Source organism: Dendrobates tinctorius, unplaced genomic scaffold (genome assembly GCF_039654945.1).
Source record: "Dendrobates tinctorius isolate UK_male_01 unplaced genomic scaffold, ASM3965494v1 ptg000314l, whole genome shotgun sequence".
NCBI lineage: Eukaryota > Metazoa > Chordata > Amphibia > Anura > Dendrobatidae > Dendrobates > Dendrobates tinctorius.
In genome coordinates, this window is record NW_027361981.1 from 2,033,582 (window position 1) to 2,061,508 (window position 27,927).

Sequence of the window (27,927 nt, forward strand, 5' to 3'; positions counted from 1 at the left end):
AGATGTTAAGCCGACGATGCATGCAGATCCTCTGGGGCTGGTGGTGTGTTGCAGCCAAGATTGTGAAGCTCCCCAATGGTGAAGCGGTAGCCCCAGGGCAGTGTAGATGTAGGGGTAGAGGAGAGGCACAAGCGGTGTAGTAGCTGGTACCCAGATGTAGTAGTGCTGGGTGTGTTGACGCGAGAATCAATGGAGGACACCAGGGCTTGTAGTTCCAAAGCTTTAGGCCGGGGTCACACTGGCGAGGAATACGGCCGAGTGAGAGGCGCTAAAAGCACGCATTAGACACGGACCAATGATTCTCTATGGGGTCCCTCGCACCAGGCGTATATTTCTCATCCGTATTCTACGGTCCGTGCCAATCGCAGCATGCTGCGATTGTCAGCGTACTACGGCCGTAGTACGCCAATGCAAGTCTATGGGTGCGCAAAAAATACGGATTACACACGGACCACACATGTGACTTGCGAGCAATACGCACCAGGTGCATTCTATGTGTCTATATCTATTCTTTGGTTTCTGTTAGTCTTAGATGGGAGAATTATAGGTTCCCCCCTGCCTAAAATCCAGGATCTTTATGATAAGAGTATTCGATCCCACGCATTGAAAATTTCATCCGATCCCTCTCACCCGGGACACTCCTCATTCCAACTACTCCCTTCAGGACGTCGCTTCAGAGTCCCCAAATGCAGCACCAACCGCCATATGAACAGCTTCTATCCACTCTCTGTTCAACAATTAAATCGTCATGTGTAGACTATATACTGTATCTGTCTTGTTAGATGTTACTTGTTGTATCTGTTGTTATATATTATGTTGCCTCTTTGCCACAAAGAATTCCTTGTATATATGTAATATGTACTTGACGATAATAAATTTGATTGATTGATTGATTGTTAGAAACCCTGTCACAGGGCTCCATTATATGTCCATTTTGCAAGCCTGCGAGAAAATCTCGCCATATGGATGCCATACGGATGCTTACATGCGCAAAATACGCGACCACACCTTGATTACGGATGACATATGGAGGACTGTTTAGGGGCCATTCATCCGTATTACGCATGTAAAATACTGACCGTATTTTGCGTCGGTTAGTGTGACCCCGGCCTTACTCACAGTCTGTAGTGCACACAGGTGCCTGCCTCCGTACTGTGACCTCCGGGTCAAAGGCTCAATCAACCTCCAGGTCAGATGGAATGCTCCCTTCCAACGCTCCGCCAACATGTACCTTTTTGAACGTCTCCTCTTATAGCGCCTTTAAGTGTGAAGTTCTCCCAGTACCGAGTTACACTGGAGTTCCTCCTGACAGATGTTCCCAAGAACTCTACTTGTACGGCAGACAGCTGTAGCCTGCTTCAGGGACTCCTTACTCCTGAGTCCCGGCTCACTATCCAAGTTGCTGTTGTGCCCCCAAGTCTTAGATGGGAGTAGTGCATTTACAGCTCACTACTCCACCAGTGTCTGCTGTAGGGCCATTAGCATCCATACAACCTCAGGGACCGGGCCCCGGCCTTGCGCTTAGAACTTCTACGCAGGGTTCTTCCTCTAACCCACGTCCTCTGTTCCCTTTTACTCCTTCGTTCCGTACTAGCCTTTCCTTCTTATGGAAGATCAGGTTTCGGTTCAATGTCTTTATCCTTCTTTCCTTTCCCGTGCCAGCAGACCCAGGTCACTGAGATCTGCTGCAGCACTCCTTCCTCCATCCCTCTCCCAGGGATCTTCTGTTCTCACTCCTCTCTGAGTGACTCTCCGACTGACTCTGACCCTGATTACTAATCCTTCCCCCTCTTTTATGTATTCTAACTCCACCCGCCTCCCAGCACGTTTCGTGTTCCAAGCAAGGAGCCACCAAAGGTGCTCTGCTACACTCCAAGCAGGGAGCTGCAATGTGGCTTTGCTGAACTACTGTGTGGTGTGGGATGCAGTGTTGGAGCGTGGTTAGAAGCCCCCAACTCACCTGGATGGTGGGGTACCACACCTCAGGAGGAGGTGCAGTACCTCTGTGGCAACTGAACCCTCAGGGGCGCCACATGTACAATACCATGTTATCCTATGGAAAACAAAAACCGGTGTGCACATTGCTGTGGAAAATTCTGAGCGGAAACGCAGCTGTTTATTTTCCGCAGTATGTCAATACTTTGTGCGGATTCCGCAGCGTTTTTACACCAATTCCATTCTAGGAATCCGCAGGTGTAAAAACGCAGGCAAAATCAGCTGTAAATCCACAGGTAAAACGCAGGCATTTTGACCTGTGTATTCTGCACGGAAAAATCCGCAGACGAATCCGCAACGTGTGCACATATCCTTAGTATTAGATTAAAGTTGAAAACCCCTTTAAGGCCGGTTTCACACGTCCTGATATTTCCGGTACCGGAGATGTCCGTGTGTTCATTTGTCACATCCGTGTGCTATCCGTATGTCCCATTCGTGTGTGATCCATGAGCTGTCCGTGTGTTGAAACAATTTGTTTCAATGTTAACCCTATGACTTTTAAAACGCACATGGACGCACATGGAAGCCATCCATGGGCAGTACGTGTTTACACTTGTAAGGGTCTGTGTGATCCGTGCTGACGCTCAAAAACGGACATGTCAGTGTGTTTTGCACACGGACACACAGTTTGTGAAAACACGCTGACATGTACCTAGACTGGTCTACGTGTGTCAGTGTCTCGGGTACGTGAGAAAACTGTCACCAAATGTACTGGAGACACTGATGTGAGAAACCGGCCTAAGGCCTCATTCAGGAGCCCATGTTGCATCTGTTATTTCTCACGGATACAACATGTACCCATTATAATCTATAATGCTATTCTCATGTAGATTCTTTTCTTGGTCCGTGTGTTTGTACAAAGCTCACAGAGACATGTCCTTTTTTTCACGCACAGCCCACGGACGGCATCAGTGAGTTATCCCTGTGATTAATGTATTTAACATTGCAAAATGTAAGAGACGCGTCGTAATTTATTTATCCATCCGTGAAAATCAATTTATGGGATTTAGTCAGCTTACTATAAGGCCAGGGTCACACGTTTAGTATTAGGTCAGTTTTTTACCTCAATATTTGTAAGCCAAAACCAGGAGAGGAACAATCAGAGGAAAAGTATAATAGAAGCGCGTCCCCACTTCTGGATTTATCACCCACTCCTGGTTTTGGCTTATAAATACTGAGGTAAAAAACTGACCAGATGCTGATAGTGTGAACGTGGCCTAACGATTAGAATGCATGCAGTCAGACTGACAGATACAGTGCACGTATACCAACATATGGCGTCATATTTTCGTCAGTCAGCTTTATATGAAATAAGTTCTTTTATTTCTGTATTAGCACTAAACACGAAGGCGAGCTGTTCCGATGCAACGTGTCTTGTGAGTGCATGGATATTGTGCAATGTATAATACACTTGGCAAACACATAAACCTCACCAGCACTCGGAAAAACCTGTTTCTTTTGTAAGCATGTATTAATTTCCACTGAAAAACACTCCCTCCTTCCCGCTTTATACAAAAGCTTTCAACTTTGCACTGCTTCAGACTATGGACGCTGCATTCTCCTAACAGATAGTGACATAGATAGGGCGCGAACAAAAAAAATAACGAAACCAAAAATGTCCCATCTGTAATGCAGAACATCTAGCATAAAATCAAATAACCTCTCACCATAAGGGTGTGTGCACACGTTGCGGATTCTGCTGCGGAATTTTCTGCGCGGATTTGTCTAAATCCGCAGGTCAAAAGACCTGAGGATTAGCCTGCGGTTTAGCCTGCGGTTTTCCCCTGCGGTTTGACACCTGTCATGGATAAGGTGCCGAACCGCTGCGGAATCTGCACGAAGAAGTGACATGCTGCGGCTTTAAAACCACAGCAAATTCCGCACCATGGGCACTGCGTTTTTCACTTTGCATTGCCTTAAATGGTACTGTACACCGCAGCAGAAACTGCTGCGGATCCGCAGGGCCAAATCCGCTGTGAATCCGCAGCAGAATCCGCAGCGTGTGCACATGTAGGGAAGGTGACCTGACGGTCGGACTGACTGGTCAAATTTAAAAAGGGAAAACAGCTAGGAAAGTGTAGGTGACATGCAGTACCTTGAACTGACATTAGAGGGCAGGGAGGAGTGTGAGCATAGGACTTGACATCAGCTTAGGGCAAAGAAACCGTTGGTCATGGGGGGCGGAGTTATAGGGAACCGGGAAAGCTATAAATTTGACAGGAGGGTTCCAGAAAGTTCCAGTCCCCAGGGGGAGCTCAAGTGACGAGGAGACTGTGACAGTTGCTGCACTGTGAGGAAAACCCAACCAGGGGGACTGAGGAGAAAGGAAGTCAGGGGGGTGGTCCTGACACGAAGTACCGCAGTATAGACGAGACTTCGGGTGTGAGACACCATATTGGACCAACGCTTGACCAGTAACATTACTGTTGGTGTATAGGCCTAAGGCAGCCGCAGTGACGGAGCTGTCAGAGTGTCACTGAGTAAAAAGGGGACGGTATGTAAATATACATCCCTGGAGAAAGTGTGTCACCCTGTGTTCTGTAACCGGAGTATTGTGAAGGAAAGAGCGGTGTGCGGTGAGGCCGTCTGGCGGACGGCGAGGAAAAGAATAAACTTGGACCTGTTGCACCCGAAACTTGCCTCCAGCTTGTATCTGTACGTCTTTGCGCGGTATCCAGAGGGACCACCCCCCCAGCCCGGCCCACCGACCCTACACACACACCCTTAGGCTTGTTTCACAACCCCGTTTTTCAGATCAGTTGTAATCTGTGACAATGGCGGAAAACGGATCCGTCGGCGGATTGACAGCAACGAGAGAGAGAGAAATTTTTTTTTACGATCCCGGAACGGCATTACTGGGTTAAAAATGATCCCGGAGCAACGCTACCGGGCATACGCACATGAAAATAGCAGACCGTCAGGAAGAAAAAACGTTGCAGTGTCCGTCTGATCCGGCAGGGAGCCAGAAAAATTTTGGCAGATCAGTAAAAAAACGGAGGTGACGGACGACTGTCAGTCAAGATCCGCCAATAATGTAAGTGTATGGGAGGAAAAAACGGATCCGCCCCTTTTTTGGCGGATCCGTTTTTTTCAAAAATTGGTGGATTATGACTGACGCGAAAAAACTGAAGTGTGAAAGAAGCCTTAGGCAACGTTCTCAAGAATTTGCGTTTTTTTAACGCGTTTTTGACTCTGCGTTTTTTGTCTATTCGGTGTTTCATGCAGTAAATAAAGCTGCTTTACTTTTGATTTATATATATATACATATATATATACTTAGGTGGGGATGACGTGTTTTTGATGTGTTTCCGCTGCGGAACTGCACAAAAAACACATGAGGTTTTTACCTGCGGAATTTTTGCGCCTAATGCAAGTCTATGGGGAAATTCCGCACAGAAAACTCAGCGAAATTGATATGCTGCAGATTTGTAAAACGCTCTGCAAGTGAATATCTGCAGCATTAAAAAGAAGCTCAGCAGGCAGTTGATTTCTGATGATGCCATCCGCTTTGCTAGAACTGTAAAGGGCCTGTCACACTAAGCGATATCGCTGTGTCTGATACTTACCTCCGACCGCTCCCCCGCTGGTTATCGCTGATCGCGCGAGAACGTCCTGGACCGTTTCTTGTCGTCAGCTTCCTGCTGTGGAGACGAGCGACGCGTGTATGCGGGCGGGAGGACGCAGGATCGCCTAGTGTGACAGGTAAGTAGCGACCCCCGACCCCTGCGATGTCGCTGGTGAGATCTGCCTGTGTGGCAGCTCACTAGCGACCACTTAGCGATGTACCAGCGATACTGACCGCGTCATATCGCTGGTCAGGATCACTGGTGCATCGCTAAGTGTGACAGTACCTTAAGACGCTATGTTCCTGACGCAGCAAAACCACACAGCGTCAAAAACTCACCAAAAGCTCATCGTGGGAACGTAGCCTTAAGGCACCCATGTATGTTTGATTGCTACTCTGATAGTTGCTGAAAACTAATGAATCAGGTGATTCAGCTTAAACCGCCCGATCCTTCACTCCACAGACATCATCTGTCAGAAGATCCCCATACAGATCAACCCCTTCACGACTGTCAATGGTAAATAAACCAGCCAGCATCAGGGTCTAACAGGCGATCTGCCTGTGCAAGGGTTCACTCACACTGGTGATTAGCATTCGATGATTCTGTCATGCGAGAAAATCGGATGCGATGTGCAAGTAACCCTCGGCTCAAACTCTGCAAGCGTCCGCAGGATGTCATTTTACTGTGATCCGAATCTCGCATGCGAGAATTGGATCCCCGGTGTGGAGAAGATGAAGAAATTCATTTCTCCACCTTCTCCACTCTGTGAGTCGCCGTATATCGGACTGCAGTCTGATGACATCTGATTGCAGTCCGTTGTTCTGCACACACCCATAGACTTGTATGGGTGGCCGTCGTCCGACAAAAGCTTCCTATCGCAGCATGCAGTGATTTGTTTATCATGCCGACTCAGCATGAGAATATAAATGCTAGTCATCTAACAGATCATGCATTGCAGTACATCTGTTTTGCCATACATGAGACCAGTGATCAGAGAAATAAAGGTCGAAGTTCCATAGACGAACTAAGTAAAAAAGAAAAAGTAAAATAAATTTTGAAAACATTTAAAAGAAAATCACAAAATAAATGAAAACAAATATCATACCAATAAATAGGTCTATTCATGTAAAAACAACAAATAAGCAAAGTACACATATTTGGTTTCACCATGACCGATCTATAAAACTGTCCCACTAAATAACCCCTTCAGTGAATACTGTAAAAAAGTGGCAAAAAACTATGCTTTTTCATCATACCGCCGAACAAAAAGTGGTATAAATCGTGATCAAAAAGATGGATGTAAATAAAAATGGTACAGCTGAAATCGTCATCTTGTCCCACAAAAAAAAAGGCGCCATACGGCTTCATTTACCAAAAATAAATAAAAAGCTATAGTTCTCAGATTAAAACGATGCAAAAATAATTATTTTTCTATAAAACTGTCTTTGTTATGTAAAAGTGGCAAATTCTAAAAAAAAAATACATTACTGTGTTATAGCTGTAATCGTACTGACCCGAAGGATAAAGCTGCCTTATCACAATTCCTGAATTTCTGGTTTTGTTCATTCTGTCTCCCAAAAATTGGAATAAAAAGAGATCAAAATATTTCATGTGCCCAAAAATGTCACCAATAAAACGTTAACTTATCCCTAAAAAAACAAGCTGTCACGTGACTCTGTAGACCGAAATATGAGATGTCATTCGAGTGCAGCCCAATGTTTTCCACGTACTCATTGACTTGCATGGCCATGAGTCTGTGGAAAACATTGGGCTGAAATTCAGCCCTGGCATTTGAAATCACACAGGCCCATGCTGTCCCTGTCCCCAAGCACCAGATGGGATATATCACTAATATTACCCTGGATGGAGGAAAGCAAGATTTACTACAAGACCAATATTTCTAATGATACCCGTGGCCTGCTGGGGTAAGTGACGGAGTCAGCGACTCTGTGCTCCATCACAACTTTTAACATCGTAGCAGACAAGGCCGCCCACGACCAGACAGGCCCTTCTGGCATTTGCCAGAATTTCCAGATGGCCAGTCCGGCCCTGCATCCGAGCGCTGCTAGAGCTGTAATCAGCTATTAAACCCCACCGATCTGATATTGATGACTTATCCTAAGCTATACCATCAGTATGTAGGTCCTGAACAGTTTAGTAGCTTGAGCACAAAGGAAAAATACATTTCTTGGTATAGTCATAAAAGTGTTGGCTGCATTTTGTGGCTTATAGCAGCCTATCAAGCATTTACAACTATCATTTAACACTTCCCGTCACAGTCAGTTTTAATTTTTGCACTTTTGTTTGTTCCTCCACTTCTTACCAAAGAAGTAACTTTTTTATGTTTATATAAATCCGCAGCAAATCCGCAAACCATTTTATATCTGCATTTTTGCTTCAGATTTGAGTGACTCAATGGAAGTCAATGGGTGAAAAACGCTGCAGATCCGCAAAAAGAATGGACATGCTGCGGAAAATAAAACGCTGCAAAAAAGGATGGAAATTTCCACATCACGTGTACAATTCTGGATTCTCGTTGATTAACATTGCTTTAGGAATCCTTTGCGTTTTTGGTGCAATTCCACGCCGAAAAAAACGCTGCGGATCCTCAACAAATCCGCATCATGTGCTCATAGCCTAACGGTGTTCATTGTGCAGTAGAAATGGCAACATGATTTTCCAGGTCAGCACAGTTATGTCAATGCCAATTCTACAGCTTGGATATAAATTTGGCTTATGTTGCTATTTTCTGAGACCCATAAAGATTTTATTTTTCTGTCATTGGAGCTGTATGACAGCTTGTTTTTTGTGTGACGAGCTATTTGTGTTATGAACGTTGTTTGATTGCTCTTTATTGCATTTTATGAAATAGACGTGGTGACTGTATAGGGGAGTGAAGTGAGACGTACCCCTTTAATGTCACCTCCCTTTAAGAAGTGCTAATGTATATATGTAATTATTCCTGGTACTGCTACACTTATAGTATATTACCATTGTGTCATGATCCAGGTTGGATGATGACAGTTAAAAGTACATGTAACCTTTTTTTTTTCCTTAAGCTGTGTGCTTAAGTTAGGTTTTTGCCCCCGGTGGCCATTAGGGTTATTACACAGTGGTGTCTTTTGTTCTAGTTTGCCCCCGGTGGTGGTGAGCATTATTGCACATGATTATAAAGCAGGTGTGATTGCTCTCTCTTACCTATAAAAGAGTGTCAGGTGGTTGCAATCACTGTTGGTTACATTGCTCATTTCCAACCAAGTCTGGTGGAGGAAGGAACAACTGAGAGGAGTTCCTTGCAGCTCGGGCAGAGCTCTAGTGTAGTAGCTTCAGGTGGAAGTTGAATTCTGGTGGTGGACTCTGTTGCTTGGAGCAATAGCAACAGAGCTAAGCTAAGTGGTGTTACCCCTGTTTTGTGACTTTCCTTTTGTGTGTTTTCAGTGCAGTGGTGGGATTAGTTTCTGCACCGTCCATTTCACTAGTGAGGGATAGGTGCAGGACGAGCTAGGGTTCTTAGGTTCCAGCTTGGCGACAGGTGCGGAGACTGTATAGGGACTGTTAGGAGTGTAGAGACTGGCTCAGGAGAGTGCAGGAGGTCTCCACGTCCCGTTCCCTATCGCAGGGCCCACCATTGTTATTGTTTCCCTGGTGTTTCCCCTTATTATTTAAATTTGCCCTGCTGGAGGCGGTGTATCCAGTTTCACATGTAATTCTGAAATTCGCCTGCTGGAGGCGGTGTATCCAGCTGCACGTTTTATTATTTAAATTCGCCCTACTGGAGGCGGTGTATCCAGGGTCGCGTGTCATAAAAATTCGCCCTGCTGGAGGCGGTGTGTCCAATCACACGTGATCATCACATTATCACCAACCATAATATTTTTCTCTGGTGAGCCATGGGCCAAGTTCAGACTATTGAGCAGTTACTGCTGGCCCTCACTGAGATGAGTGAGGAGCTGCATGATGTGTTTCAGCAGCACCTGCAGCGGAATTATGGGTCTGAGGTCTATCCTCTGCCTCAACTAGAGGGTCCATATACGGCTTTGGTGAGGATGTGCCGTAGAGTCCCTGCTGGGGAGCAGGACTTGCTTATACAGGCGGACGTACCCAGGCAGGTGGGTGGAGTCGGTGTCCCCATGGTGCTGCCTGGTGTTCCCCAAGGTGAAGGGGTACATTCCTGTAGTGAGCAGACTAAAGATTTAGTCCTTGGCACTCACGCCGAAACTTCGGTTATATCAGAGAAGCCATGTCCCCCTGGTCGTGTGGAGAAAGACGACCTGGGAGTGTATATTTCCTCCTCGCCCTCAGAAGGTACTATGTCAGCAGAGGTGATGGTTGGCAAGGTACCTGAGGGCATACCGGTGCTTGTGAACAGTGGAGCTGAAGTCAGTCTGGTGGATGCTCAGTTTGTCCAGACTCATGGTCTGAGTGGTGAGACGCCGGACAAACCCATAAGCGTCCAGGCCATTAACTCTGTCCCACTGATCCGGGGGGGGGGTCAAAACAAGTCGTAGAAGACATTGTCCTGCATAGTGAACATCATGATGGGTCCCAGTCATACTACTTCTTGGAGGGAAATCCAGCACCTATCGTTGTGGACCCCCCTTGGTCTAAAAAATACAACCCGGTCTTAGATTGGTGGACTAGGGAAGTAGTCAGCTGGGAGCAGTCATGTGAGGGCTGCTGCCTAGGGGCTACTGTCCCTGCCGTCTCTCTACAATCGTCCCCTTCCTCTCCAGTGAGAGCAGTGGAGATGCTGCAGGAGAGTAGGGGCAAGGCTCAACCCTCGCCATTAGCCAACCCTGAGAGGCGCAGACCTCGTAGGGGTTGGAGGGTGGTGTTTCCCTTGGTGAATTGCGGGGGGTGTGAGTGTGGTGACACAGGGGGACCAGGTCCGGACCTGTGTGTGAACGAGCATATATGGGTGGCCACCAAAAACATCCAGTGGAAGTGTGTTGCGGGGGTCTGGAATTCTCAGGTAATCGGGCCGTATCCGGTGTCGGCTATCCAGGGCCAGGAGTCTTACCAGCTCGAGTTACTCCTAAACATGCACATACACAACTCGTTCCCCAGGTCGGCGCTTCGGAGATGTGTGGTGCCTCCAGAACATACATTGCTAATACTAGCGGTGCTCCTTTGTCATAAACCTGAAGTGCAGGTAGTTGCAGGTGTGAACTCTGGATCTGGGCGTCCCCGCTGTAGGTAGTTGCCTGATGAGGAGCGGTCTTGAGGGTCCAGAGGCCCCTCATTGAGGGAGGGTACTGTCATGATCCAGGTTGGATGATGACAGTTAAAAGCACATGTAACCTTTTTTTTTCCTTAAGCTGTGTGCTTAAGTTTGGTTTTGCCCCCGGTGGCCATTAGGGTTATTACACAGTGCTGTCTTTTGTTCTAGTTTGCCCCTGGTGGTGGTGAGCGTTATTGCACATGATTATAAAGCAGGTGTGATTGCTGGCTCTTACCTATAAAAGAGTGTCAGGTGGTTGCAATCACTGTTGGTGACATTGCTCATTTCCAACCAAGTCTGGTGGAGGAAGGAACAACTGAGAGGAGTTCCTTGCAGCTCGGGCAGAGCTCTGGTGTAGTAGCTTCAGGTGGAAGCTGAATTCTGGTGGTGGACTCTGTTGCTTGGAGCAATAGCAACAGAGCAAAGCTAAGTGGTGTTACCCCTGTTTTGTGACTTTACATTTTTCATTTCCATTGTTTACTTTATTGGTACTGCCACATCATATATGTGAAACCATGCTGTAAGATTGTCATATGTTGTGTTATATAATGTTCTACATATTGATGCATAGATTAGGGTAAGCTGGTGCATCCTTCGGGTTCATTAGTGGAGGGCACTGTTGCTAAATATCGATAAGTGTAGTTCTTTAGTGGGCCACTAGATGGGGGTATACTAGTGGGCCTTGTTAGGTATAGCTGATAGGAAGTTCATATAGGGTTAATTGTATGAGATGCTGCTATGGGTTAAGCAAGTGTAGGAGATAGCAATAGGTTAGAAGGGTGAGGACGCCCAAAGTGTCCACAAGGGCTCTAGGCCCAGGACAACATAGCAGCTATGAAACATTCTTTGGAAGAAAAATGCATGGGCACAGTCAGGCGGGTGCTGGATAAGACCCAAGCATCCCGGGAGTTAAAGTGTTCCACGGCAGCAAGGCAAGGAGAGAATTACGTGGTCCAAGAGTCGTGCAGGGCACAAAAGGTTCACAATGTGGTAGACCTTAAATAGGGCTGAGGCTTGTAAGTCCAGGGCGAAACGGATGAATGGTATCCCCTATGTCCTGAGGTCCTACAGAAGTGATGCTGCGGTACCACCTAGTGTGCTACTACCCCGTAATGTGCATGAGGACAAAGAAAGGGAAAGTGCAGGAGGAATGCTGTGTGAACTGTAATGTTACTCATGTGCCCGGGACTGTTGAAGAGAAAAGTAAAATTGTTTATTTGGCATCTGAACCGGTATCTGTGTCCGTTCTTTCAACCCTATGCACTGAAATCGAGTGTACAGTAGCTGTTCTGCATTGCAGTGGAATCCCTGACGGTGAACCATGTATGCCGGTAGAAGCTGACAATTTTTCTGTGGAAAGAGGCCTGGACACCAAGACCCTGGTGTTCTCGGTCACGACTACCGTCCTGGCCCCTTCTTACAATTGCATTTTTTTCTCCCTTGCTTTTCAATTTTATGTTTTGATTCTTGGATTTTTACAGATGTGTCAATACTAAACATGTTCAATTTTTACATTTTTTTAGTCTTTATTTTTGAAGAACAAACAAATGGGGATTCAAATTTGGACTCGAACCTGAGATAATCAGATTGCTGGTTTTAGTGCCATAGTGCAATAAAACTATTAAAACAACCAGGAAACAAATGCTTTAATAACACCATATGAGGTGACCAGGAATACTCAGGACTAATAGATCAAACCACAAAAAAAAACAAGAGTACAAAGACCTGTATAGAATATCATAAAAATGCCAAAATTTATTATTACATCACAGAAAATAAATTATTTGGACAACACATTATTCAATAATAAATAGGACATGAACAGTGACAAAATATGTGGTATCGATAGTTCATATAAGGACTGGGTACAAAAACATCCATGTTAAAAAGTAAAAATGTGTGTGTGTGTGTATATATATATATATATATATATATATATATATATATGTTGCACAAAAATGCGTCACGGTACATATATGGCCACTTAAAATGGGAGAATAGCCTATATAACTTAGTTCATTATCAATGATCACCTAAGAACAAAATTGTTACCTCCAAATTATTAAGGTGCCAAAATATGATCACAAAGGAGAGTTCTTACCCAATTGAGTCCACCGCACGCAAAGCAGCCCCAATGCGCGTTTTGCGTGGGCTTCCTCAGGTGTTGTCCAAATAATTTATTTTCTATGATGTAATATTAATAAATGTTGGCATTTTTATGATATTCTATAGAGGTCTTTGTACTCTTTTTGTGGTTTGATAAATAAAACTGTATTGCATTATAAAACTAAAATCACAATCACAGTCTGCAATGAAACCCAGTCTTTGGTTGTGTGTCCAGGGAGTGCCAACATTACAGAACTGAGGGCAGGGACATACATAGAGTTCATAGCAGATGTCCTACTTGGGCCCCCCTCCCCACAAATAATAACATTCAGTGGGGTCACATGAGAGCATATCTCACAACTTTCCAGGCCTTAAAAAGTAATGTTGCTCCTATTGAAGCCCCTTAGTGTTCCCACACACTAAAATACTCCTTTCACGGCCCCTATAAAGTATGATGCCAACAAAAGTGCTCCCCACCAAACACAGTATAATACCCCCAAAAATTTACCTCCAAAATGTCCTCCACAACAACCAACAGTATGACAACCCTACAGTACCCTCCCTATGCAAAGTATGATACCCCACAGTGACCCCTACACATTATGATGGCACCCACACCCAGTATGAAGGTCCCCACATCCATTAGGACGGCCCTGAAAAGTTCTACAAAGTATGAGGCTCCCCACAGCCTTCCACACAATATGGTGGCCCTCACACAGGCCTCCATACAGTATAATGGACCCCAAACCCCTCCAGACTATGACTATCCCCACCCAACCCTCCATACAGTATAATGGCCCCAAACGTAGCTCTCCAAACAATATAAAATTTCCCACATATCCCTCCAAATAGTATAACGGCCACCACATAGTCCTCCAAATAGTATAACGGCCACCACATAGACCTCCAAACAGTATAATGGCCCCAACAATGTACTAATTGATTAATAAACAAAACTCCCCTCTCCCTGTTCCCCACTGCTCTGGTCTCTGCAGCGTGCACATCCACTGCGATGCAGTGATTTCGTCGTGCCCGCTGCACTGATACGCCAGATGCTTAGGGAGAATGACGGAGGAAAGAGCAGATACAGTTAAAAGTGTAATGTCGGGTGGGGACCCCCGACTCTTGGGCTTCAGAGTGGCTGCTTGGTCTGCCACTATTAGCAGTACGACAGTGCCTGAGGGACCTCACCAGGCCCCAATCTGCCAGATCAACCCAACTGGCAGTCGGAGATTGCTTTGGATATGTTCCTGAAAAGGAGTGCCAATTTGATCCCTAGTTTTAAATGCTGCTATCAGAGATTGTTGGGAAGGGATTTGTGGAACTGTCTGTGATCTGCAATAAGGATCTTCTTTTTTATTTTAACCTAAAACAGTGTCACTGTAGGTGTACCTTACTGTGGTTGTATTAGGCAGAACGCCTCGCTAATGGAAGAAGCAAATAAATTATTTTCTCCAATCTGGGAGAATTTCTTTTAGTTTACAAAACCTGGTAGCCCTGTAAACTTTCCCTGCCCTCTATGAACAAATCATTCAATGACACCCATGGTATAGTGTAAGGATCTTTTATATTTGTTATGAAATACATGTATATATGTTTTATGATCATTTGTATTTTTAGTAAATTTGTAGTTTGCTAATTATAAAACGTCCCTTGCCCATCCCCAGCCTTTGTGCGTGCCTATAAAGTCAACGACTCGTGCAAATAATGGCGTCACACATAGTACATGCCTTGCAATATTCTATTTCTGTCCCTATGAAGATGTCTGATAGACTCTGAACAATGGAAATGCTTATATTTATAAGACAAGCGATGAGTTTTTTTTTATTTGTGGAGGAAAACAGAATTATATTACTTTATGACAGACAGGAAGAGATAGGAGAACAGGCGTAGGCAGGGAGGTATGCAACATAATGTTCTCTTATAGATATACAGCAGCTTTCTTACAACTGTTTCCATGTCTGTTGCCTCATTAAATTACAATTTTTATTTCTGTAGTTGACTTTTGGTCTTCTTCATGTGGCTTTCCATCCTTTGGTAAATTACTAAGTTCAGCATGGCCAGGCAACCATTGAAGAACACCAAAAAGGATGGAACGACACAATATCCTGTACATGCATTGCATATCATTTCATTGTAATATCCATATCAATCCTCCATTTCTAACTTTTTTTTGCTTCCTGGAGTAAAATGAGAAATCATCCCTTCCCCTCAAATTCTATGTGGATGGATGTAAGGTTTCACGTTTATAGCAGACGGTTGACGTGCAAGAGCAATATTTTGGCCCATCGTTCTCAAATATTTCATCACAAACATCTATTTATCCCTATAATAACCCAGTGGTAATTGAAAGTCATGAAATTCTTAGCACTGTCCCTTCTAGGAATGTACCAACATGTTTAGGAAGATGTTTCGAAGACATAGGTGCACTACACACATAAATGGTATGTCTGCATGGATGGACTGTAGAGTGGCCATTCCGTTGTCCCATTATCAGAGAAGGGTGCCCCCAAGGTGAAATGTTTATCCTGTCCGTGTCATGCCTTTGGTAGTCTTTTTGTAAAGGCTCATGCACAGGACCATAAAAATCGGATGAGTGCTATCCGTCATTTTGACGGCTAGAACTAGTCCCCAAGTTGATATATAGGGCCGTGCACCTGTCGATAAAAATCTCGCATGCACGCTTTGTCTCCGAGAATCGGATGGCACTCGTCCATTCAACTCTGTGGGTTGGTGGAAAAAATCGTTCCACACTCGTATGACGTGGGTCCGATTTTCACAGACTGACCATACAGAGAACGTGGGGAAAGGTTTCTATTTTTCTCCATCTCCAAGAAAATCTGAGCACACTGTGATCAAACTGTAATCAGAGTGTGATTAGCGTAATCAGACCCATTTTCTTGGATGCGAGAAAAACGGTCTTGTGGCTTAGTGGGCAGGGCTAGGGAAAGACGATGGCTTGGCGACCACCACTTGTCAAATTCTTAACAAGTGGTGGAATTCACTATACCACAAAATCTTACTACAGGAGTAGGATTTTTGGCAAGGAGCATACAGATTTGCGCACCACTCGTCCGGCGCTCCTGATTCATGAGGAGCCCATTGCTTCTTTGTGAATCAGTACACCTCCTCCTCAAGAGAATAACTTCAGTCTTGATGAATCGGGTCCTGAGAGCCCAATGTATTCGGTCTCCACCCACCTAGTCTGACTGACAGCTGAGGCTTGTACAGAGCAGTGTGAGATTTCAGTAGTCACAGAGAAGAGACACTGAGGAGTGTTCAATCAAGCCAGGTGGCCAAAGCTTAAAGGGGTCGTCTCCTTTCAGAAAATCTTAGCCCTGGGTGCAGTTTGGTATTAAAAAATAAACTGTGCTTTACTCACCGTCCCAGTCTCTGCCACTACTCCAGGTGTCCAGTATTGGCTGCAGCACCAATGTTACATCGACAGGAGCTCTGCCTGTATAGACTGACTCTCCCATTCAGAGCTGCTATGGTTAATGATCAGGTGCCATACTGTCGACGTGACATCAGTGCCGCAACCAATATCAACACTGGGAACAGCAGCAGAGACTCAGCCGGATCCAGGGACTGTGCGGTTTGTTTGTTTTTGTAACAAAATGCGATCAGGGATCAAGATTTTTCAAAAGGTGACAAGCTCTTTAAATTTAAACTTTTAAAAACATTTAAACTTTTAAAAAGTCTAAAAGATCTATTTAAAAATGTGTGCAGTTTATATTGTGAAATCTGGTGACAGATCGCCCTTAAAGAGGACCTGTCATCAGACAAAAGTGACCAATTTTTGCTCTTATTTTATTCTCACTGCTCCTAAGAATGCCATTTCTTTTTATCCTGCCATATGGTTCCATAGATACAGACCTTTTTATTTCGTGCTAATTTTTATAGTGCCCTGCCATTGACTGACAACCTGATCTGCAGTGCTGAGCAGGCTGTCAGTCACAGCCAGGGTGGGGTTATCGTCACAGCTAACTATGTACTGAGCAGTGACTGAAGTCGCACCAGACGTGCCTCCATGACTGACAGCCCAATCCTGCCGGGAGAAACAAAGCACATTTCCTCCCAGTAGCCAGACTTTCAGCGCGGTGGCCACACGACTTTAGAATGCCACTAACCTGCACATTAACCCCATATCTGCAGGATAATACCATTTTTTTAAATGACAAATTCGTTTTAAACAGGCTGAGCCTTTATGACATGGGCTATGATACATATTTCAAAATAGTTCACATTATAATCAAAGATTGAAGGCCTCAAAGAACAAAGCTAAGTGATATTAGCCTGTTCATGCCTCCTAGCAATGAAGGTATAAGACATGTCATGTCTTTTGTGTATCTACAGCCGAGTTCACATGATCAAGCTTCGTTGATTGGAGGTTAGTTTCCTTTCTAACAGAAGCCAAGAATTGTGCCAAGAGTCATATTGATATGAAGCAATGAAATAGCAAGCTGGATACAAGCCAACTATAAGAAGATAAATTGAAATAAGCATCATGTATGCTGTGACATACAGGTGCTTCTCACAAAATTAGAATATCATCAAAAAGTTAATTTATTTCAGTTCTTCTGCTACACCCGGTCCCCGTTCTGGCGCTGCGCCCAGGTCTGCCGTTGTTACACCTGGCCCCCGTCCTGGCGCTGCATCCAGGCCTGTCGCTGCTCTCCGCTCTGGGCACTCACCTCGAGCCTCTCATGCTGCTGCTCAGCGTTCTGTCCTCCCTCCTGCCTCCTCCTCCTGGCGTCCTATGAGGAGATCTGTAGCTAAGGCTATTAGGTCACGCCCGCTTTCTTGCCTTCTTAAAGGGGCGGCATGCATTATTCAAAAAATGCGATCAACCAATGGCAGCGCACTGGCTGCTATTTCTGGCCTCTCCTCCATAGGGAGAGTGCCGGAGCAACGAGTATCTATCATTGCCACATCCGGTTCTCATGCTAACCTGTCTGCGCTGCATCTGCAGTCTCTGTGCATTGTCTAATGCTCTCTGTTTCCACAGCATATCTGTATCCTGTGTTACCTGGTGATATCAGAAACCATCTGGGCCTAAGCCATCCTGTTCCGCCTACAGCCATCCGAGTCCAAGGACTGTGTGAAGGTCACTGGAACCGACTCTTTACCAACTAACCGGATCCAGGACCCAGCGCATTACGGACTCTGCTGTAACTTTTGTTATCCCTTTTGGTCCCGCTGGGACAGCTGCCACGTGTTCGGGGTCTAACTGGAGGTAGCACCTGAGTCCTCCGGGTATTCCATTCTGGCCCTGCCTGAGGGGCTTTACTACGGGTGCCTGGGGCTCACTAGTCACGCCCCCTTCGGAGCCCCCCGGACCGTGGTCCCGAGGTTCCATTTAAAAAATAAACACGAATGTGAACTTCACCATCTCTGCCTCCGCTTCCATTCGTCACATCTTCACTACAAAAAAAAGCAACCTGGGCTTCCACAACACCTCAGCAGTGCCACAGGCTGATCACCTCCATGCCACGCTGCATTGATGCAGTAATTGATGAAAAAGGAGCCCCGACCAAGTATTGAGTGCATTTACTGAACAAACATTTCAGTAGGCCAACATTTCGGATTTTAATATCATTTTTCAAGCTGGTGTTATAAAGTATTCTAATTTACTGAGATAGTAACTTTTGGGTTTTCATTGGCTGTAAGCCATAATCATCAACATTAACAGAAATAAACTCTTGAAATAGATCACTCTGTTTGTAATGACTATATATAATATAGAAGTTTCACTTATTTGATGATATTCTAATTTTGTGAGAAGCACCTGTATCTTAAGACTGGATGCATGCATGCAGATTTCTGACCAAATAGTACAGGTCGTGAACTCTTAATTGTCCTAAAATAAAACTATGTTCCCTCAATCGTCGCCTCATCTGAGAGAATTGGAGCACACTATGATCACACTATGCTGCATTCAGATCAAAGTTTGATCAGAGTATCATTAGCATAATCGGCCCCATGAGAGAATCTACGTCCGTCTGCACCTGCTTTAATAAATACAATCATTACCTATTCTCATAATCGCATTCAGTTTACTGCTCCATTAGACTCCCTTTCCATGATTTTTTTTTTTTTTTTTAATCTCATTATCTGCTACATATCAGTAGTGTAATTCCAGTACAGGACATGCATTAAAGTACTTACTGGTCTCTGCCTTGTGCAGTTTTCAGCGCAGCTCCAGTCCTTCTTCTGCATCATGTGACCTCAGCTCTTTCCTTGCCGGCTCAAACAGCTTAGTGTTAGTCCCTTTCTGAAAGTAAGTCTATAAGTACCTCGTTTTGAGTCTCATAGACTTTACATCGAGAAAGTGACTTCCAGTTCACACAGAACAGCAGGAGTCAGCTGACTAGTCACAACTGCAGTCACACGATGAAGAGGAATGAATCCGAGCTGAAAACGGCATAAAACGGCATATGTTAAGTATTTTAATGCATGCACTCTACATACATTAATGATAGCTAACGGATTATGAAATGGAGTGATACTTTAAGTGTAAAGACAGTTGTATATTTTTCTAACTGTTGTGCGAGTGGGACATCGGTCTATCTGTGACGTCACCCCGATTAATCGAGGCAAATTATATGGGCAGATATGTTATAGACATAGTAAAGACAAAATTCAGCTGCAGACCACCCAGGCAGCGAAAAAGTTAAGTCCCTAAACATTGCTTTCTAAAAATTCCTAAGTGTATTACTGCAAAGCACTAGGGTGGTGTGACAAGGATCAAAAGATTAAAAATTATTTCATTTAACTCTCTTTGTCAATCTATTTCTAAGAGAGTTCACTTTCTGTACCCGGGGTCCCGCTGCTACAATAAACCCTCATATAAAGTAACCAGTATTGCTTTTTCCACCTTTTTGTTATCCCCATGGGGTAGAGACACAAACCTGCCTTGCTTTCTGATTCTAATCAAGGTTTAGGTAAATAAGGAAAAAAATCCAGTGACATTTGTACAGTACTAATATAACATGATACAGAGTGTAGTGCCTATGGCTCTGCTGTATGGAGCCACAGCGACTCCATGCACCTCTGTAAAGGCAGTTATGTGCATTATACCTTAAAGAGAACCTGTCACAACCAGGAATGCTATTTATGTGCTGATATAGGGGTGTTCTGAAGGTAAATGATGTTCAAATTCTTCCTGCAGCCACCCGCTTCCAGTCCTCAGGCTGTTGCAGGGAGCAATTACAATCACTTCACGCTATACAGTGAGTGCAACTGTAGTCACTTCCCGTCACTTTGATAGACAGCGTGTGAGCAGCGTGTCTGTGCAGAGCTGGCTGTTAATCAAAGTGGCGAGCAATAATTACAGTGCACTCACTGTGTAGTAAATGGTGACTGTAACAGGTCCCTGCAGTGCCCTGATGACTGTCAGCGAGCGGCTGCAGGGAGAATAAAACTTTGTTTTCTCTCTATAGCCGCTGCTCCAGTTAGCTTGCTAAACAGTGTTTAATTGGTATTCACCTGCATATTATCCCTTTACTTTATCAGCAGGTGAATAACGTTTCTGGATGTGACAGACCGAGAAATAGGAGATGGTGAGCGGGAAGAAGATGGATCAATATAATTCCATCATAACCTCACTGAATCCTGCTATGATATTTTGGTCTCATTCATACAGTCACATCAAGGCTTCAAAGCCACCAACATGTACAGTGCTGTAATATGGTGTAACGTGGCATGGGGTGGGAGCTGTGGGCGAGGTACTCGTCTCTTACGCCCCAGCATGTTACATGAAGGTGGGGGTATTAGTTGTGTGTGGACTTGTGCTTTGGGGGCACTACTCCCTTGCAGGCTGCATGATGCTGGTTACTTCATCTGGCCAGGGTCAGGTGTAATGAAGTTCAATGAGGGAGACCACCAATCAACAATGAACAGTATGAGGGAGACCACCAATCAACAATGAACAGTCTTTTTCTATATGGGCCGCCCTCACACCCAGGGCAGCGGGGTACCTGGTACCGGGCCGGTGTCAGGGGGATGTGTCACAGCAGCAGTGACCCGGTCCGTAGCCCTGGGCACCCAATATTAATGGCGGTGATGTTAATAGTATAGTTTATATGGTTAGTTTGTGACGCCACCCGTGGTGTTTGGCAAGTAAGTTGAGCCAATGCTGCATGCAGATCCACTGGGACTGATGGTGTGGTGCAGCAAAGATGGTGTAGCTCCCCACAGGTGGAGCTGTGGTCCTAGGGCAGTGTAGGTGCAATGGACGAGGAGAGGCGCAGAATGGTATAGATGCTGTTACCCAGATGTAGCGGTGCTGGAGGTGCTAGCGACGAATGAATGGAGGACACCAGGGCTTGCAGTTTCAAAGCTTTACTCACAGTTCGTGGTACCCACTGGTGCCCGCCTCCGTGCCGTGTCCTCCGGGGTAGAGACTCAATCAACCTCCCGGGCAAGTCAGGGTTCTCCTCTCCAACACTCCGCCAACATGTGCCTTTCCTGAACGACTCCTCTATTGCGCCCTTTAGTGTGAAGAATTCCAGTACCGTGGTTACTCTGAAGTTCCTCCTGTCAGATGTTCCTAGAACCTTATTTGTATGACAGACAGCTGTAGCCTCATCAGGGACCTCCTGGATCCCGGCTCTCTATCCGTGTTGCTGTTGTGTCCCAAGTCTTAGATGGGAGTAGTGCATTTACAGTCAACTACTCCACCGGTGTCTGCTGCAGAACCATAAGTGTCCATACAACCTTGGGGACCGGGCCCCGGCCTTGCGCTGAGAACCTATAGGCAGGGTTCCTCTTCCAACCCACAACTCCTCTCTGTTCTCCTACTCCTTCGTTCCGCGCTGTTCCTTCTCTCTCTTATGGAAGCTTAGGTTGCAGTTCTACGTCTTTCTCCTTCTCTTCTTTTTCCCGTGCCAGCTGGCTCAGATCACTGAGGCAGCTGCAGCACTCTTTCTAAACTGAACTCAAACTGAACTCAAAACTAACTTCAGAACTGAACTCCTCTCGCCTGACCTCCCGTCAGACTGACCTGCAATTCTAAACCTTCCCACTCTTTTATATGGATCTCAACTCCACCAACCTCCCAGCACATCTCGTGTTACGAAGCAAGGAATCACCAGAGGTGCTCTGCTACCCTCTAAGCATGAGCCGCAATGTGATCAGTGCTGAACTATCCTGTGTGTGGGATGCAGGTGTTGGAGTGTGGAAAGGAGTTCCCAACTTACCTAGGTGGTGGGACACTACACCTTAGGAGAAGGTGCAGTACCTCTGTGGCGACTGAGCCTCAGGGACGCCACATATACAGCAACTTTGTTGGAACTATGTACAGTAGATAGTTGGGTCAATACTTCACAAACGTTTCCTTTAACACATGGAGCACCTTCACATACATTCTTCCTATCCTTCACTCAAGAACTCGGTTCTGCCTCACTCAATGCTAAACCTTCACCACTGCCCAGCACACTACTACAGTCCAGGGAGAGTATTATTCTTAACCTACAGGTCCGTGTCCTCTTTCCTCTTAACAGAACTACTTTGCCAATATAGCTGGTACTTATTTTTGATGCCTTGGAGCTCCTGCCCCGGGCACTCTCTTCATCTCCCGTCCTCATATCCGTCCTGACCCTTTACCTTTCTGAGTTATAAACTCTGGGCTGTACTGCTAAATATTCTGTCACAGAACCCCTCCCAGGTGCATCACTCTGTCCTTCTGTCACTTCTCCTTTCTCTAGTCTGGATCTCGTTATCCACTGCCTTGGTCTCCACTCACTTTGGGAACACCCAACTCTTGTGGCTCTGCTGAGTACTCAGACCAAAGGTCTGCTCTAGCAGTAAGCTAGGCCATGCCTGACTCACTAGCAGGAAGTCCTCTCTGATCTTGCTACATAGTCTTTTCCTCTCTGGGCTAGTCCCAACTATTAACTCTATCAATGCCTACTCACTACTTGTTGCTGGGCAGAACACAGCTTCATCACATGACAATGCAAAACATTAACCATTATAGACAAACATTATAATGCATCACATCACAACAACACACAAGTCTTCAAGATGGAATGTGGGCAGCATGTCCATCTCCTTACAACGGCACCCACAGAAATATAAGATGTCCTACTGTAATTCAGTCAATGATTTCCTACAGCGGCATATAGAACCTTTAGGTAATATACTCATGTCTATTTTATAGCTCTGTACAATCTCCAAGATCTATTATGACCTCTTTCAAATATCTGTTCTTACCATAAGTGTTCTCTCCATGTTTTTCATAGATAGAGAATACATACCCATTATTGTCTATGGTGCTATTCATGTATCCATGAATTTTTGCAGAGGGGTATGTACACAAAAAATAATGGAAATCTCCATTTTTGATCTGAGTCATGGATCAATATAACCTAGACAAGTCTATGGGTCCATGAAAATCATAGACAGCTCTCGTATAGCTGAAACACTGGTGATTTAAAAGGACATATGTACCAAACACTAAAGAAAATCTGATCCAAAACACTGATAAAAAAAGATTTCTCAATGAGACTTAAGGGGTAGTCAGAAACAAACTTTTAGTTTATTCCTAAATGTCTGCCCAATTAATGTCATAATCTAATATTTTCCTTAATATACTTTAATTAAAAAGTCCCTATCATTGACTCAATATGGTATCTAACTGCTTTGTTTTTGTTTACCTGTGCATGCTGGGATACTCAGACAAGTCATCATCAGGGGGCAAAGACTGTGGTCACTGCCACAGCCTCTACACCACCCTGAAACTAAGCATCATCAGTGACATTTGTCTCAGGGTATGGGCTAGTCCCTGCTCTATTGAGCACACATTGGTTGTCAACAATTCCGACATATGCTCAGTAGGATCTTGTCGCTGTGCAATATTCTTCAAAGTGTACAGTGACAGTGCACTCCCTCTCTGGCTCTAATGAGAAGGAACGAGAGGGCAAGAGAGTGCACTGTTAGTGTGCAAGGAGAAAACCCAGCAATCAGAGACCACTGCGACCTTTCCAAGTGACATCACTGCACTGACACATTGCATTTAAAAGAACATTGCACAGTGACAAGACCCTACTGACAACCGGCGCATGCTCAGTAAGCAGGGACTAGTCCAGCCTCTGAAGTGGATGTCACTGTTTCAGGGTAGGAACAAAGGATGCAGCAGGGATGCAACCTCAGTCTCCTGATGAAGACTCTTCTGAGTATCTCAGCATTCAAAGGGATTCTCAAATGAAGCATCACCAAATAGGAAGTTTGTAAAAAAAATTTAAGCAGAATTAGAGAGTAGTGAGGGATCGATAGGGACTTTTTACTTAAGGTATATTAGAAAAAAAGATTATATTATTACATTTTACAGACAGACATTTAGGATTAAAATAAATGTTAGTTTCGGACCAGCCCTTATTCTTCCTTAGAAATATTGTTTTTTAGGAGAAATATCTGTGAGATGCAATATGAAGACACTATATGGCCCTGCCTGACCAGTCTGACCGAAGAACTCAGGCGGGTTTCCAGGGCCGCTGAACAGAGATGGAAGAGAACCCGTTCTACTGAGCACTTCAGCGCATACAAGCAGTCCCTTGCAAGCTTTAAGTCCACGCTCTCTGCTGCTAAACAAACTTACTTCGCATCTCTCAATCCTCCCTGTCTCACCCTAAACAACTCTTCAACACTTCAATTCTCTACTCCGTCCCACAGCACTTCCTCCCCTCCTCTCATTTCTGCTGAAGACTTTGCCTCCTTCTTTAAGCAGAAGATCGACAAGATCAGACAAAACTTTGGCCCGCAGCCCCCAATGCCCCTCTTAGCCTCTCAGTCCTGTTCTGCAAAAGCCAGCTTCTCCACCATGACAGAAGATCAGCTCTCCACCCTTCTGTCAAGATCACACCTCACCACTTGTGCCCTCGACCCACTCCCATCTCACCTCATCCCTAACTTGGCCGCCCACAGTCTTCATCCCATCTCTAACACACCTCTTCAACCTTTCACTTACAAATCAAATGGTGTCTTTCCCTCATCCTTCAAACATGCCTCAATCACACCCATCCTCAAAAAGCCCTCCCTTGATCCATCCTCTGTGTCTAACTATCGCCCGATATCTCTTCTCCCTTACGCCTCAAAACTACTGGAACAGCATGTATATCTTGAACTGTCCTCCCACCTCTCCTCCTGTTCCCTCTTTGACCGGTTACAATCTGGCTTCCAACTGCATCACTCAACTGAAATTGCCCTAACTAAAGTCACTAACAACTTACTAACCGCCAAGAGCAAGCGACACTACTCTGTCCTCCTTCTCCTGGACCTGTCCTCTGCCTTCGACACCGTAGACCATTCCCTCCTGCTACAGACTCTCTCATCTCTTGGCATCACTGACTTGGCCCTGTCCTGGATCTCATCATACCTAACAGACAGAACATTTAGTGTCTCCCTCTCACACACCACCTCCTCACCTCGCCCCCTGACTGTTGGTGTTCCTCAAGGCTCTGTCCTAGGACCCCTACTATTCTCCATCTACACCTTTGGCTTGGGACAGCTCATAGAATCCTACGGTTTGCACTATCACCTCTATGCCGGTGACACGCAGATCTACCTATCTGGACCCAACCTCGCCTCCTTACTGACTGAAATCCCACAATGTCTGTCTGCTATCTCAGCCTTCTTGTCTGCTCGCTTTCTCAAACTGAACATGGACAAAACAGAAGTCATCATCTTTCCCCCATCTCACTCTACCCCTCCACCAGACCTATCCATCAATGTCAATGGATGCTTTCTTTCCCCAGTCCCGCACTCTCGGTGACTTGGGGTGGTCATCGACTCTGCGCTCTCATTCAAACCACAGATCCAAGCCGTTGCCTCCTCCTGCCGCCTCAAACTCAAAAATATTTCCCGGATCCACTCATTCCTCAACCACGAAACCACAAAAACACTAGTGCATGCTCTTATTATCTCCCGCCTCGACTACTGCAACCTCCTACTCTCTGGCCTCCCCTCTAGCACTCTGGCTCCGCTCCAGTCCATCCTACACTCTGCTGCCCGACTAATCCACCTGTCTCCCCGCTATTCCCCAGCCTCCCCCCTATGCCAGGCCCTTCACTGGCTTCCTATTGCCCAGAGGCTCCAATTCAAAACCCTAACCATGAGATACAAAGCCATCCATAACCTGTCTCCTCCATACATCTGTGACATGGTCTCTAGGTACCTACCCGCACGCAACCTTCGATCATCTCAAGATCTCCTTCTCTACTCCCCCTTATCTCTTCTTCCCACAACCGCATACAAGACTTCTCTCGTGCTTCCCCCATACTCTGGAACTCTCTGCCGCAGCACATCAGACTCTCACCATCAACGGAAACCTTCAAGAAGAACCTGAAGACCCACCTGTTCTGACAAGCCTACAGCCTGCAATGATCCTCGGTCTACTGAACCACCGCACAACCTGCTCTACCCTCTCCTACTGTATCCTCTTCCATCCCTGTAGACTGTGAGCCCTCGGGGGCAGGGTCCCCTCTCCTTATGTACTTGTGTGTCCCTTGTCTTACACATGTTTTTTATACTTGTCTATAGTTCCCCTTTTCACATGTAAAGCGCCATGGAATAAATGACGCTATATAAATGCATAATAATAATAATAATATGGTGGGAAATCGAGCACCTATGGCATCATTGTACACCAACCATGCGTATTATGCCTTACACAGACAGAATGATAGAGGAGAAGAATGTTATTTAACATGATTGGTATTTGACACCTGAAAAAAGGAGCTAGAAAAATATTTTAAATCCATTATAATCCCTAATACATCAACAAAAAATAGCATTAGATTAACTTTTGTGTGCAAATTCTCAAATCCACAGATTCTTATTGTGCGGGTAGGAGGGACTGTAAAGTGATAAGAGAACTAGAAATTTATCCTTTTCATTTATTTGTTTATTTTCTCACAGGGCATTATAATATAGATTTCATCATGACAAAAGGAACAATATAGAGAAAAGCCTGTATTTCACTCCTACAATGAAAAATCCCAAGAATAGGTGTGATCTTATAAGGAAGTGTGACAACACAACGCAAATTCTTTAAAGGGAATCTGTCCTGGAATTTGGTTTCTTGGGTAAGGCAGATTCATGTAAACCAATGTACTGGGGATTAGAAGTGTCGGATTTACTCTTTATTTTGCTTGTCATTTGTTGCATTTAGCTAAAAGTCTGATTCAAATCTGAAATTAGCAAAGATGAAAAAAATTAAAGCAAAGTTGTAGGTAACTGATCCTTGTCTTGTGCACGGTGCCCCAAAGTGACAATTTTTAAAATGGTAGAACTTTATATTTAAAAATTACATCTCCTTATATAAATCTGTTTTTTTCTCCTCCACAGGCTGTTGCCGCAAATTATACACAGTGGGGAAAAAAAGTATTTAGTCAGTCAGCAATAGTGCAAGTTCCACCACTTAAAAAGATGAGAGGCGTCTGTAATTTACATCATAGGTAGACCTCAACTATGGGAGACAAACTGAGAAAAAAAAATCCAGAAAATCACATAGTCTGTTTTTTTTTCATTTTATTTGCATATTATGGTGGAAAATAAGTATTTGGTCAGAAACACAATTTCATCTCAATACTTTGTGATATATCCTTTGTTGGCAATGACAGAGGTCAAACGTTTTCTGTAAGTCTTCACAAGGTTGCCACACACTGTTGTTGGTATGTTGGCCCATTCCTCCATGCAGATCTCCTCTAGAGCAGTGATGTTTTTGGCTTTTCGCTTGGCAACACGGATTTTCAACTCCCTCCAAAGGTTTTCTATAGGGTTGAGATCTGGAGACTGGCTAGGCCACTCCAGGACCTTGAAATGCTTCTTATGAAGCCACTCCTTCGTTGCCCTGGCGGTGTGCTTTGGATCATTGTCATGTTGAAAGACCCAGCCACGTTTCATCTTCAATGCCCTTGCTGATGGAAGGAGGTTTGCACTCAAAATCTCACGATACATGGCCCCATTCATTCTTTCATGTACCCGGATCAGTCGTCCTGGCCCCTTTGCAGAGAAACAGCCCCAAAGCATGATGTTTCC

The 27,927-nt window shown here is 45.0% G+C and overlaps 1 protein-coding gene across 1 annotated transcript in view; it reads right to left on the minus strand.

Moving 5' to 3' along the window:
• Window positions 1-27,927, minus strand: part of RBM47 (RNA binding motif protein 47) — a 226,242-nt gene that overhangs the window by 152,575 nt on the left and 45,740 nt on the right. The gene's annotated exons all lie outside the window — the stretch shown is intronic.